General features: G+C 40.7%; 1 protein-coding gene across 11 annotated transcripts in view; it reads right to left on the bottom strand.

The window, feature by feature from the left end:
- ZZZ3 (zinc finger ZZ-type containing 3) overlaps positions 1–9,679 on the bottom strand; it is a 134,684-nt gene extending 125,005 nt beyond the window's left edge. For 5 of the 11 annotated variants that reach the window (XM_032296547.1, XM_032296550.1, XM_032296551.1 and 2 more), the window contains exon 1: positions 9,514–9,679. The gene's annotated coding sequence lies outside the window, so the exon portion shown is untranslated. Of the gene's footprint in view, positions 1–8,846; positions 9,245–9,513 lie in introns of those variants that run through there. The other 6 variants (XM_032296557.1, XM_032296549.1, XM_032296548.1 and 3 more) reach the window with 6 other exon arrangements.
- Between the last annotated feature and the right edge of the window lie 1,814 nt (positions 9,680–11,493).

Below are 11,493 nucleotides of genomic sequence, written 5' to 3'. Positions count from 1 at the left end.
TGAGACGGAGTTTCACTCATGTTACCCAGGCTGGAGTGCAATGGCACGATCTCGGCTCACCGCAACCTCCACCTCCTGGGTTCAGGCAATTCTCCTGCCTCAGCCTCCTGAGTAGCTGGGATTACGGGCACGCACCACCATGCCCAGCTAATTTTTTTTTTGTATTTTTAGTAGAGACGGGGTTTCACCATGTTGACCAGGATGGTCTCGATCACTTGACCTTGTGATCCACCCGCCTCGGCCTCCCAAAGTGCTGGGATTACAGGCGTGAGCCACCGCGCCCGGCGACAGTGTTCTTCTTAGTGACAATTACACCAGTATGTTCACTGTGAAAATTCACTGAGCTGTACACTTATCACAACTTTCTGTGTATTACACTTTAATTGTATTTACATTTATTTAAAAAGAAGATTTCTCCTTACGAAAAGAAACACTGGCTGGGCAAGGTGCTTATGCCTGTAATTTCAGCACTTCAGGAGACCAAGGTGGGCAGATCACTTGAGGTCAGGGGTTTAAGAACAGCCTGGCAAACATGGCATAACTCTGTCTCTACTAAAAATACAAAAATTAGCTGAGTGTAGTGGCACATGCCTGTAGTCCCAGCTACTTGGGAGATTAAGGCAGGAGAATCACTCAAACCCATGATGCGGAGGTTGCAGTTAGCCGAGATTGCACCACTGCACTCCCAACCTGGGTGACAGAGTGAGACTCCATCTAAAAAGAAAACAAAGAAACTTACTGCAAAAACACCATAAAAATCTACATACAGTGAACACAGTTCAGGTAAGAATTATAGGTTTGGGGTGTGGAGTGGAAAGTTAACACAGAGAAGTATTACAACCCCAATAATCTACAGAAATAAAAAAATGTAAATTAAAAAAAAAGAGAAGTATTACATACATACTACAAAGTTCTTCAAGGGCTATCGGTGGATAAATCTCACACACACGACACACCACCCTTTGCCAGGAGAAATAATCTTGGTATTTCCCTCTATAATGCAGCCAAGCCAGCTAAAAGCTTTATTTCATTTTATTTATGAAACATCAATCTGCTTTCTAATGGGAAAGTGTGTAAGAATGGCAGGGTCCATTTTCCTTGAACTTCTGACCAATTTAAAAAACTAGTAAGGAGGGTAAATAGTGCCAGAATATAATTAGCAACTCTATTTCCTAGACCACTTCAATGACATTTTGAAAAAGCAACTCATCTCTTACAGAGCAGCAGAATTCCAGCAGGAAAAAAAGGTGTAAGTTATGTTTCAATGCCTTTAAATCTCACCATAACCCAAGATAGAAGTAAATTACATCACATCAAATTCTTCATCTTCACTTCTCTGTAGGTGTTTCCAAGCACAGGACACACTTTTTTTTTCAAATATTTATTATTGTTTCACACTCAGTTACTTAAATCTCGTTTTTCCTACTAGCATTATTGTAAGCAGAAAAATCTGCAAACAGAAAACATTAAAGCCATTTAATAAAATAACAGCTTTGCAGCCATCACAATTTTAAAATGTAAATAAACATAAATACTTTTCAATTATTTTGAGATCATGAATTATTTCATAACAGAAAAAAAAGGCATCATAGTAAAGAGTAAACACTTTCAGTATTAAAAACGCTCTCATTGACATAGATATCTTCCTAATGTTTACTTGAATATCTTATGTTATTATTAAATTTCAGTAAATGTATCATATTGCCATCTCAACATTTGAAGAAAGGTATTGTGATTCTGTAACCTGAGTCCTACAACTGTTAAATGAAACTTTTTCATTAAATATATTAGAGGTACATGATGTCAAGTTGTATACTGCTGTTTAACAAACAATTTCTAAACTGTTGATCTTAGAAGTTAATTTCTCCAATTCCCCAAAATCTGCCTAAGTAGTTTTCTCTTTACAGTTGCTAGTACTGTTCTTTCTTGTTTGTTAGAGTTTTTTGACAGAGTCTCACTATGTCACCCAGGCTGAAGTGCAAGGGTGCAATCTTGGCTCACTATAGTCTCATCCTTTTGGGGTCAAGCGATCCTTCCACCTCAGCCTCCCCAGTAGCTGAAACTACAGGTGCACGCCACCACACTAGGCTAATTTTGTGTATTTTCTGTAAAGATGAGGTCACATTATGTTGCCCAGGCTGGTCTCAAACTCCTTGGCTAACATGATCCTCCTGCCTTAGCTTCCCAAAGTGTTGGGATTACAGGCATGAGCCATTGTGGTCAGCATAGTACTTTTAAGTAGTTTCATATTTTATCTCTGTTTAAGGGAGAAACTGTTTCATTCAATGCAACTAAGTTCTGTGGTATGGAAAAATCATATTTCAAATTTTGGCTGACAAGAAAAGGAATTATAAAACATTGTTTTGTTAAAAAATAGCTTTATTATCCTCAATTTACAGTAACCTTTTTTTTTTTAAAAAAAAAAAAAAAAAAGATGGGGTTTCACCATGATGGCCAGGCTGATCTTGGAACTCCTGACCTCAGGTGATCCACCCACCTCGGCCTCCCAAAGTGCTAGGATTACAGGCGTGAGCCACTGGGCCCGGCCCACAGTAATCTTAAAAATAAATAAGGAAACAAACACCACAATAAGACGAAAGCCAAGGAAAAAGATATTAAACATATCACAGAATCATCTAAAAACAATATGAATGTTTTTAAGGCTTGGGATAAAAATAAACAATTTAAAATAAAAATGATTAAAATGTAAAAATGAAGCATAACAAAAAAATGACAAAAATTTAAAAATTAAAGCCTTATTTAATAGAGTTGAGACAATTACCAAATTGGAGGAAAACATTCAGATTCTCATTCACACCAATGCCAGATGAGGTAAAAAGTTAAACTTATTTAAATCTAACTTGGAAAAATTAAACAGAATTAAACCAGTATTATTTATTATAGTTCTGTCTGATAAGGGGGGAATTTCATAAAATCAATACAACAAAATGCTATCAAGATGTTTGGGCTGGACACAGTGGCTCAACACAGTAATCCCAGCACTTTGGGAGGCCAAGGCTGGTGGATCACCTCAGATCAGAAGTTCCAGAGCAGCCTGACCGACATGGCAAAAACCCCATCTCTACAAAAATACAAAAATTGGCTGGGCGAGGTGGCTCACGCCTGTAATCCCAGCACTTTGGGAGGCCGAGGCGGGTGGATCACGAGGTCAAGAGATCGAGACCATCCTGGTCAACATGGTGAAACCCCGTCTCTACTAAAAATACAAAAAATTAGCTGGGCATGGTGGCGCGTGCCTGTAATCCCAGCTACTCAGGAGGCTGAGGCAGGATAATTGCCTGAACCCAGGAGGTGGAGGTTGCAGTGAGGCGAGACCGTGCCATTGCACTCCAGCCTGGGTAACAAGAGCGAAACTACATCTCAAAAAAATAATAATAATAATACAAAAAAATTAGCTGGGTGTGGTGGCATGCATCTGTAGTCCCAGCTACTCAGGAGGCTGAGGCAGGAGAATCACTTGAACCTGGAAGGTAGAGGCTGCAGTAAGCCGAGATTGTACCACTGCTCCAGCCCAGGCAATAGACCAAGATTCTGCTTCAAAACAAACAAACAAAAAGATGTTTGATGGCAATAATGTTAAAATTCCATTTATCTTAAATTTCACAAGATAAATACATCTATAAACATGTTTCACCTCTAATAAAGAAATAAAGCACAATGTGTCATATGCCTCTATTAAACCTTCATAAAAAATGTTAAATGTTGATGAGTATAGAGTAACCACCACTCCAAAGGGTATACAAATTTATCCCTTTTGATTAATATTGTACAGTATGTTTTAAGAGCCTTCAAAATATCTAAAAATCACTTTTGGCAACACAGAAGAGATGATACTATATACATGAAACATGTATAAATATGTTTTTCACATAGGGGAATAACATGGTATGTTCACTGTACAGAACATTTTACAATCATTTACAATGGTAGTTATTAAGCCGCATTGTGAGAATGAAAAAGTGTTATCTAACAGTAGATTAAAAAGCAAGACATGGAATTAAATGTTTTTTATCCACAAGTATGTAAAAAAAATACATTAAAATAATGGAAGAAATGTATCAAAATGCTAATAATAGTTATATTAATTCCCAAGATATAATTCCTCAAGCCAGCTTTCAAAATCATTAAAATACATACACACACCTTATACACAAGTCAAAGACTATCTACTTTAACTCTAGCACTAATGGAAGCATCAGTTTATACTAAATGAGACAGAGAAGGCCAGCAATGCAATGAAGAAGACTCACTACAAAATGAAACACCTGGCACCTTAGGACACTTGGGCTAAGAATAGAAACTCAATACCAGGATTCAAAATTATACAACTCAATCGTATGCATAGGTCATTTACTAATTCTAATTAACTGCTTTACTATTTTCTTCATGAGCAGATGTGCTAATCTTTAGGTGATTGGTTGTTCATTACTGATATCAACTATTAAATGTAATAGAGCCTTGTTTGGGAGTAATTCCTTAAAATATTAAATAAGTAGAAAGACAAATAGGTTAAAATCATAGAAAAAAGGAAGTTCCATACACAATAGTACCATTTTTATTTGGTATCATCAGATAAGGAGAGATCTACAAGTAAATTTTCCAGAAAACTGAAACTTAACATTTAACAAAGTTTTGAAAATGTTTACTTTTATAGCAATCTCAAAAGACACCAATTTCTTACTTCCTTAAACACAGTACACAGAATACGAGTTTATGATTAAAGTCATCATTGTGAAGCATCAACTTACTAGGCTGCTCTAAGATACTGTCATTCTTTCAGAAGTTAATGATAATACAAGTGAAGGTCTTTATGTAATGGCCTTAAAACACTATTCTACTAAAGTCCCACCTACTTTTTTAATAGTTCTTTCTCTTGAAGATGACATTTCAGCTGCCCATGTCCCTAACTCCAATGGCCAACACTGTAGATTCTTATCTGTGGACTAATTCCAATTAGTAGTTGCCTAATAAAGGCTAATGGCTTACTATACTTGGTTGCAGTCATTTTGAAGGCTCAGAGATTATGTTCAGGTTTTCTGCTATGTTTCAAATGGCTGAGATCATTAGCAATAAATGTCAGTTGAATTACTGATTCTAACTTATAAATATGCTGGAGTTCCAAAAAAAAAAAAAAAGTAATAATAATACCTGAATAGTCTGATCAATCACAACGTGATATTCTCCTCAAGGAAAGTTACCCTACTCCTCCTCTCTAATAAGACAAAAATTACCTACATAAGTGAAAAAGATCAGCTGAAAAGAAAAACAGGTGAGAAGGAAAGGGTCAAACAAAATAACCAGGTCAGGCTTTGGACTTTGGGAAATATTTACTGAGAGTGGTTTTCAGAGTACAATTATAGTGGTTTTCAGAGCATTAATTACAGAAATTTGCACCAGAGTTTATACCAAATCTCTAGTAAATACTACTCTAAAAATGAAACTCTTCCAGCAACTATTCCTTGTAGGTAACTCCAAACTGAATTTTCCTATGAAATTTAAGTGTTTTTATTTTATTTTTAACACAAGGTCTCACTCTGTTGCCCACCCTGGAGTGCAGTGGTACAATCACAGCTCACTGCACTCTTGAACTCCCAGGCTTAAGCGATCCTCCTACCTCAGTCTCCCAAGTAGCTGGTACTATAGGTGTGCACTACCATACCCAGGTAATTTTTTTCTTTTTTTTTTTTTTTGGTAGACAGGGTCTGGCTATGTTGTTCAGGCTGGTCTCAAGCAATCCTCCCACCTCAGCTTCCCGAAGTGCTGCTATTACAGGCATGAGCCAACAGGCCCAACTTAAGGTAACTTATAAAGTTACAGCTCTGTGGAAATTGACATGGTATCAGACCTTAAGGAAAAAAATCCAAGTGAGAACAAATCAGCATTAGCACTGTTACTAATTTCCTCTAATCACTGAAGTTCATTAGCTTTCATCACTTCTATGACCATGATAATTGAGAAAAACAAAAATAAAATCCATTGGTTATTTAAATTTTACTCAAGCAAACTCAAAACATGTAACAATATATTTTTCCTCTCCCTTGGATTTTTCTCAGTATGTTTCTACCAAGTACCTCAAATAATTTCGTGTCTGTAAAAGATTGATAAGTCCCAAGAGCCACTACTGAAAAGTTTATAAAACAAAACTTGTAAGTGCAAGGAACATAGGTTATTTCATAGATCAGATGCACACGTGCACTATTAAAGGTCCAGTTACCAAGCTAAACTTATGTAGATATCTTTGCAAAGGCCATTGTAGAACTGTGACCTTCAAACTCACTGTCATTTTCACAATTTCCTACTTCTAAAAATAATAATAAAATGTACTTAACAAATATTTAACAGAATGGCTTTAAAGTAAAGAATTTACAAAGTTTCAATTAAATACCACCTTAAGTTGCTGACTTTTATGACAGGAGATATCTGGCAATTCTGTGAATGGACCCAGAACTGTCCAAAAAATTAGTTAAGAGGAGAAAATTGCCTCAAATACCGATTCCAAATGCTGGTCAACTCGGGTTTTCCTCCAACTCTTATAAGCCTGCCTATTCTTGGACCATGGCTCTTGCCTCACCGTCAACCTTCTACATTCCTCTTTTCTACCCAGTTTGTCCAATTCCATTGCAATAACGACCTCTACACTCCCAATGTCCCCTTTTCCTCCTTCCATCATACCTCTCAACACTCACTTCTATTCCTCAACATTTCTACTTGCATTGTTAGAACAAAAAAAAAACACACACTGCCCAAAGAATGGACATTTTTTTTAATGTGACTGGTCTGATAAATATTATTACTGGTAGGCTTGAGGGAAAATTACAAAAACAACACTTAGAAAATGATAGCCGCCTAGCAACTTTAAGTATACACATATTTGAACTAACTAGTGATACATCTACCACCTTCCAGCTGAGATCACCAAATTGCATGGTCAGAACTGTCATTTTAATCACGCTGACACACTTTTAAAACATCTGAAAAACTCCTATAGGTATACTTAGGTTACAGCTTAGAATGTGTAATACATATTGAATTCCAGGATACTAAAAAAGAAAAAAAAAAAGGATATATAATATATAAAGGTAAACATATAACAAACATTAAACATAAAAATATAAAACTCAAGTGATGAAACATTATTTAAATCTTGTTTTACATGTACTTTCTGTGCAAAGCTTACCCAGCACAATAAACTTTACTGCAAAAATAACACTGTTACTTGTGATATTTTCACAAGATTATACGACCCAAAAAATCAGTACAAACAAAAAAAATCTGCTTTTTATCTCAGTATGCATACATGAGTCTTGACAAACAGGCATGTAACACTAAATAAACATGTAGTTAAAAAATCTTTACTAATCGCCAATATTGTGGTGGTACCCCATAAAACAACACTTTCTCCCATTCATTTAAGAAATAATAACTAAACTAAAATATGGAAATATCTGGAATGATACACAGCAACCACAAAGAGTGGTTACAGGCAGATTTAAGAATGAGGAATGGAACTTTGTGGTACCGTGAAACAAGCATTGTGTTACTCTACACTATATACCTCTCTGTATTATGTATTAAAAAAAAGAAAACTTTTGTAGTTTTTAAAAAAAAACTATAAATGAATCAACTAGTTACCCGATTCGTTTTGTAATTAACTCCCCACTCCCCATTTAGTACTGCAACTACTAAACAAAATCCAAACACTACTTAAGAATACGAAAAATCAAAGTTATATTGCAAATTCATTTCTGAGACATTAGGGAAGTGGAGAGAAAAACTGATTTCAAACTCACTTAAGAAAAACAAAGCTCAAACTCTGATACCAAAGTTTATGAGTTTGCTCTTTATTAAAAAGGTGACCTGAGGCCAGGCGCGGTGGCTCACGCCAGTAATCCCAGCACTTTGGGAGACCGACGAAGGTGGATCACTTGAGGTCAGAAGCTTGACACCAGCCTGGCCAACATGATAAAACCCCGTCTCTACTAAAAATACAAAAATTAGCCAGGCATGGTGAAGCGCGCCTGTAATCCCAGGTACTGGGATGCTGAGGCAGAAGAATCGCTTGAACCCGGGAGGCAGAGGCTGCAGTGAGCCGAGTTCATGCCACTGCACTCCAGCCTAGGCGACAAGGGCAAGACTTTGTCTCCAAAAAAAAAAAAAAATTCACATGAAATAGTCTCTTACCTTAAATATATAACCTAAAACAACCATCCCTAAACCTCAAAGATGGCAACCTCAATAACACAGTAGTAATTAAAACCCTACCGATAACTGAGTTAACAGGCACGCACAAAATGATTAAAAGCGAGATTTTGTTCTGACCTCACGTGCTGTCAGAGACATAACGAGTCCTCCAAAATACTGCCAAAAAGTTACTGAAAATACAAAGTCAGGGTGAGGAGTAAATGACACCTAGAGAAAACAGATGGGAGGTATTCTGTTTCAGGAGATGGGAGACAGGTACTGCAGCAGAAAACGTGACAGAATAGTTAACAGGTCTGGAATACTTTAGAAAATGGCAACGAGGGGAAAAACTAGCAAGAACGTTTCAAAGTAAGAGGAACGGCATCCAATGGAATCATCAGGTCTGCGCGAGCACGGCTCCGGACTTCCAGTGAGTGGGACAGGGTGGAACTACCACTGCGTGGGGAGGAACCGGCTGAGGGGTGCATACGCTTCTGCAGGTGGCTGAGCGCCCGCAGGGGGATGGGGAAGGCAGTGTTGCCTCAACGGGGTTACTGTAGTCCCTTCAAGACTATGGGAAGCTGATGCAGCACGTATCCCGGCACCAAGAGGCACTCGCCCCGGGCCCCTCCCTAACGACTTGCCTTGTAGAAAGAGTTGCGGGTCCCAGGCCCCCGGAACCCAAGGCTCCGCCATCCAGGACAACTGCTCTGCCAACGAGGTCCCGCGAGAATCGAGAGATCTCGCGATACAAACCCACTCGCATCTCGCGAGCTTCCTCTAATACCAACATGGCGGTACAAAAAAATCAGTATTTCGGAACTTAAAAAGCGCTTCACTGACGGAGTAGAGAACATTTAAAACACAGAGAAAGTAGGAAGTCTTTTCCGCTTTATGTCTCCTCCTTTCCCCTAGCACAGGAGAAAAGCGGCAATCTTAAAAACCTCCGATTACCACGGTTATACTACACAAACAGCGCATCACGCTACCTCAGCCAGTCTCCCTGTCACGTGGAAACAGATTTTCGGCGTGCCAGTCACGTGGGCCGCTACTGAGCGAGCGCGCGCCCGACGCCCTCCCTAGAGCCCTCCCCGCCCCCCTTTCTCCCGCGTACACGTGCGCGCGCACCCCCGCCCCACGTGGGGGCTTCGCCGTAGCAGCCGACGCCGCCGTCGCCTCCAGCCCACCCCCTCCCGGTACTTGACTCCAAATCCAGGTCCCAAGCCGATCGTTTGCCACCCGCATTACCTCCCCCTTCATTCTCCCTCCCCCATGTCTGGCCCTCACCACGTGCCCTGAGCTCCTGCTCACCTTTCGCGCGGGGTCGAACGCCACGGGCCACTTGGGGAGGCGCCACCGCCGTGGCCGCTCTCCGCCCCCGCCACGGCACTTGCTCCGGTGGCCGCCGCTGCAGGAAGCTCGACAGCGGCGCCGCGGCGCTTCCAGGTGGGTCCCCGCCTCCCGCTCCTGCCACTTCCCGCAGCACCAGCGGCTCCTTCCGGTCCCCTCCTTTCTCCTCCTCGTTGGGACGGGCGGGCGGCGGCGGCGGCTGTTGCTGTTGTTGCTGCTCCAGGCGCGCTCACTACACCGCCTGCTGGTAACCGCGGCCCGTGCAGCGCCCGCGGGTCGGGGGCCGCCGGGGCCCTCCCCGGACCGCCCCTGCCTCTGAGCGAAGGTTGATCATCCGAGGACGGGTTGCAGTCCATCCCTTGCAACCGTCCAACCTGCTCTAGCAGAGGAAACTCGTCCCCGTACCTCCGCCGTTGGAAATCGGCTTCATCCTGCCCTTTGTGGCCTCCTGAGAGATTTGTAAACCCCACCTCCCATAGCACTGTGGTCTCAAACCAGGAGAACATCCATGTATGTGTATTTATGATGGTGCTTCTGCCTCCTCTCGCTCACCTCTGGCTTTCTGGCTGGTACCACAGCACGCAGGCTCGAACCACTTCAGGCATTTGCGCTTGCTGATCTCTCTGGCAGAACACTTCCTTCAGATTTTTTTTAACTCGTCGATGTTCGATGCGTATTTCAGGTCCCTTTTCACAGGGCTGCCCAGACCACTGTATCCAAAAAAGTACAGCTGCACCACTGCTTTAACTCTTTACCTTCCAGACCTTATTCGTCAGTGTCCTCGCCACCAAGAAGGTAAGATTTTTAAAGACAGGGACTTAGTAAACTATTTTGCTCATTGCTGTATCCCCAGAATTGTGTCTGGCACAGCAGTGCTCAGTAAGTATCAAAACAGATCTACCAACTATATTGAGCATGTAGGAAAATAAAGTCCAACACATTAATGAAGATAAACAATGTCATCATTTATGAGCTTTGGAAAAACTGAGCTAAACCTCCTTCCCTGGCTATAAAGATTATCTTCGAAAAATATAAAATCCAGTGGTAGAAGCCGTTAACTGGGGCTCTTCTTTGACGTTGTTAAGTACTGCTTCATTACTTTTGTTTTCCTTTGGAACATGTTTTTTTCAAGCAAGTGGATACATGTTGTGCCTTCTTTTATGTTGGTAATAAAAGTTTTTAAATGGTGTTCTGTATTTTAGCTTTGAGTTCAAGTCAAAGTAACATCCACTTCAAAAGGGTTACGTGTTTTTATATTAATCAATTATTTGTCGAACATACTGGTGTTTCTGGGTGGCAGTATGTCAAAAATAAAAAGAAGGGCCGGGCACAGTGGCTCACACCTGTAATCCCGCCACTTTGGGAGGCTGAGGTGAGCGGATCACCTGGGGTCAAAAGTTCAAGACCAGCCTGGCCAACATGGCAAAACCTCGTCTCTACTAAAAATACAAAAATTACCCAGGTGTGGTGGCACATGCCTGTAATCCCAGCTACTTGGGAGGCTGAGGCAGGAGAATTGCTTGAACCCACGAGGTAGAGGTTGCAGTGAGCTGAGATCACGCCACTGCACTCCAGCCTGGGTGACAGAGCAAGACTCTGTCCCAAAAATAAAAAAGGAAAGATAAAATACACTAGTGACCTATACTAAGACTAGAGATACAAAAATAAACACGTTTCTCTACCTTGCTCTTTGTACTTACAGAGCCCAATTCTATTATAATAACCATACTTGCCATGTTTTTGGTTCCTGTGTGCCAGGCCAAATGGTGTGTACTTTTCTATGTTACCCTATTTTAGGCTTCTGACAGTCCTATGAGATATATACTATTTGTGGTAGGCCTTGCAATGCACTTTTCAGACCTGACTTCAGGAATAAAGAACTGAGCTGCTGCTGCCAAGAGTCTAAGAGTCATACCCACAGCCAGCCATCGGTTGTCAGCC

The sequence above is a fragment of the Sapajus apella genome, unplaced genomic scaffold (genome assembly GCF_009761245.1).
Source record: "Sapajus apella isolate SASKATOON/1434 unplaced genomic scaffold, GSC_monkey_1.0 scaffold36, whole genome shotgun sequence".
NCBI lineage: Eukaryota > Metazoa > Chordata > Mammalia > Primates > Cebidae > Sapajus > Sapajus apella.
Note: the sequence above shows the minus strand (reverse complement) of the source record. Positions and strands in the feature narration are given on the sequence as shown.